Source organism: Lontra canadensis, unplaced genomic scaffold (assembly GCF_010015895.1).
Source record: "Lontra canadensis isolate GAN:19392208 unplaced genomic scaffold, GSC_riverotter_1.0 scaffold109, whole genome shotgun sequence".
Taxonomy (NCBI): domain Eukaryota; kingdom Metazoa; phylum Chordata; class Mammalia; order Carnivora; family Mustelidae; genus Lontra; species Lontra canadensis.
In genome coordinates, this window is record NW_022631103.1 from 1,498,678 (window position 1) to 1,502,196 (window position 3,519).

Consider the following 3,519-nt stretch of genomic DNA (forward strand, 5'->3'; position numbering starts at 1 on the left):
CCCCTATGCCAGCGCACATGGGTTAGCAAGCTGAGCATGGCTGCATTTCTTCCCCTCAGCTAGGCACCCTGGCATGGGAATACCTCTACCACCTTCACAGTGGCCCTTGGGTCACAGGGGCCCCCTTTCAGAGGGCCGCAGAGTGGTCTCAATCAGTGTGGGTGACAACAAGAAGCAAGAAGAGCATTCAAGGCAGCTGTAACCATTATCTTCCCAATCCAAGTTAAAAACAGCCACAGAAAGCAACCGCCATCTAGAAACCATCCTCGTACCCCTGGAGAAAGGCAGAGGAGAGAGTCATAAATATGCTTTCACTGACATACTCAAGTAGAAATGTCTGCACCATCAAGAAAAACCAAAGTTTTTTATCGAATCTTCAAACCGGCTGGTGTGAATTTATGTATTTTCACAAAACTCCTTCCACCATCCTCTTTCCTAGGCCATACTAAATTAGGCCTGGACTTACAGGTCCTTCCATTACATGTGTATATAATATGAGTAGAGGTAGGTGTTTAAAATCATATACGAGCCACATATTCTCAGCCACTAGGTTTCATAAACACAAATGGGTGTTAAGCCTGCTTGTCCCTTTCTTTCTGCTTTTTACTAGAATCTGTTTTTCTTTGATTAAACTTTTCTTTTGCTTCTGTCCTTGTCTAAGACACTATCAGACCTACATTCCTCTTTGTTTACATGCGTGCTTCTGCTGAGCCACAGTGCCTGAACCCCTATTAGTACATGGAACCACAAAAAGGGGGGCATGCAAAGCACAATCTTGGCTCTGGGGTACCTAGTCCTGAAATACTGGTCCTTGTCTCTTCCTCCAACCTCACTCCACCCTGCTCTTGAAGCTCCTAGATTCTGACTTCATTGCCCACTTTCCATGGACATCTTCACGTGCCTAATAAACTTGACCCTCCACCTGCTCCCACCAGCTCTGAGATCACCTCCCAGCTAACAACATTGTGGTTCCCTCCTCCCAGCCTAAACTGTTGGGGTAAATACTTCTACTGGTTTCGCTGTGCCCTGGGGCCTCACACATTCATCAACCCCACCCCTCATGAGTTATATACCCAAGAGGCCACCCAACCTCAGGAAACAGAAAAGAGTAAGGGGAACTAAGGGGAAACTCAGTGAAATCTGGAAGGAACAGAAAGGTGTCCTTTCTTCATGAGGGGAAAACCCACCTACCCCACTTGTGAAGAAAGGCATCGTGAACTGCTTGGGAATAGAATATGAACCCCATACCAGTAGACTACTGGGAAAACCTCAATGATGACCAAGGGAAGCTTTAGGAGGCTCAAAAGAGTTGTAAATACATTTCATAAAATATCAAGTGGAAAATCACTAGAGGTTCTTAAAGTTGATGATCCGTTAATACTTCCGGGATTAGGTTGCCTGTATCTGCATACCTTTCTTAAATTCCTGAATGTTTCTGAAGTCTGGGAATCTACCGGCTTCTAGGCTTGTTTCATTCAAATCCACCCTTCAGTAGCCAGAAATCTTGCCACTTGTTGGCTTAGCACCCAAAGGGGGGTTCCACAATTACTGAAGCTCAAAGCATCCTTGGTCTGGACACATTCATCACTTTTCTCCCAAGAATGAGGGATCCTTTTGCTGTTCCGCAAAGCTGGCATACTTAAGGCCCTGCAGGACCAGGGCTGGCCCACTCACCTGTCAAAATACCTGTCCCCATCACGAGACTCTTTTTAAAGCAAGGCCCATATCTTCTACATTTTTGTGTCCCTATCACCCAGTCACACGGACACATAATGAACTTCATAAACAGTGACTATATCAGTTAACTAATTCATATCACAGGCCAAGTGCTCTTGATTGGAACCTAATCCTATTTCATTTCTCATCTTTCTATAAAGGAAAAAAAATAAGTGACATCACTGTGTTTTTAGCCACCGAACTGCAGTGGCCCTGGACCACACGAAAGCAGTCCATGCATCTGCAGGATTATGTGGCTGGGCTGGGACTCCCTCCACAGTCAAGGTCTGCAAGGCTGAGTCCTGGAGCACTTAAAGCCACCCTGGTTGGAGAAGTGGAAAATAGCTGGTAGCCACCGGGAGCTTGCAGCCAAGGAGATGTTTTTCTAGTCTTAACCCACACACCCAGACAGTCCCAAGAGATCCTGAGGGCAACTGAACGTCCGCTTACACAGGAACTCGACTCCCCATGGAGACTGCCCCAACACCAAGCCCACCCCTGTCTTACTCCCCAGTACCCGGCGGTCTGACGCCCACTTCCTCCACCACGTTCCACAACAATGAGGTCTCCTGGCGCCCGGTCTAGCTTCTGTTCCCCCTTGCCTTCATTCCAGAATGCCTCATGGAAAGGTTCTACGTCTAAGTTTTCTCCCAAGAATGAGGGATCCTTTTGCTCTTCCGCAAAGCCGGCATACTTAAGGCCCTCGGCAGGCTCCAATTTAAGGGTTCTCTCCATGACTCTTGGCAGCATGAAGTAGCTGTACTAGCCATCTTCCCACAGACCCTCTATACATGGCCAAGGCCCAAAATAGCCCAGAATAGAGACATGAAGCAAAGGTCAGAAGCACCCCAAGGACAAACAGGCACTTGCCTTGTGGACTCAATGACATTTCTGCTAACTTGGGACCCTATGTGAAAGGAAACTTCTCTAGCAGGCAGCTGAAATGAGGGCATTGGGGAGAGGCAGTATGGATAGTAGAAAAAGCAAGGGCTATGAACCCAGGGTCCATGCACCCAGCTGAGGGATCTCTGACAAGCCACTGAAGTTTTTGGAGCCCCCTTTCCCAAGCAAGGGTCTGAGGTCAGATAAAATCGCTTCTCAGCCTTTTGGCTAAGATCAAGTGTAATATCTGTTCTTATCAGTTTACTATGATGTCAGATAGATACGATATGCTCCATATATAGCCAAGGAGAGAACGAGAGAAGCTGTGCCTTCACTGAGTGCCAGATTCTTCATCTATTAAAATCAGACCCCTTAAATCCTCTCAGCAACTTCCTGAAGCTCAGGGAAGTTAAAGAGCTTTCCAAGGTCACACAGCCAGTGTTCCAGAACCTGGATGGAGCTCAGTTCTGTCTAATTCCCAAATCATATTTCCCAAGGCTAATGCTTCCCAAGCAAACGTTGTCTCTGCTTTGAACAAACTCAAGTCTTTGAGAGATTTATGTTTACATCTAAAAATATGTGTCTTGTGCCCATATTCATTCAGTAGAGACTTCGTGTGAGACACATGGGCTGGGCTTTGAAGAATGCTTTGATATGCCCCTGTTTCCCTTGAGAGCCAGAGAACCTGACCCATGTTAGTGGCCCCCAGCAGCAAGCAGAAAGGACCTGCGAACACCTCTGCTTGTCTGTACTTACCTCCTGCCCACAGCTTCCCACTTCTTTCCCACCTTTCCCTTCGCTGTGCTAGCCTTTGACTTGAAGTGTACTTTATCTTACAGTCTTGAGTGTATCTGTATAAGTAAGCTGTCTTCATATATTTTGCAGCAAGGTTGAGGATGGGGCAGTTCCCTACTCTACCCT

General features: G+C 46.9%; 1 pseudogene; it reads left to right on the forward strand.

The window, feature by feature from the left end:
* Nucleotides 1-2,806: 2,806 nt before the first annotated feature.
* On the forward strand, nucleotides 2,807-2,980 carry LOC116856424 (annotated as a pseudogene).
* Nucleotides 2,981-3,519: the final 539 nt, after the last annotated feature.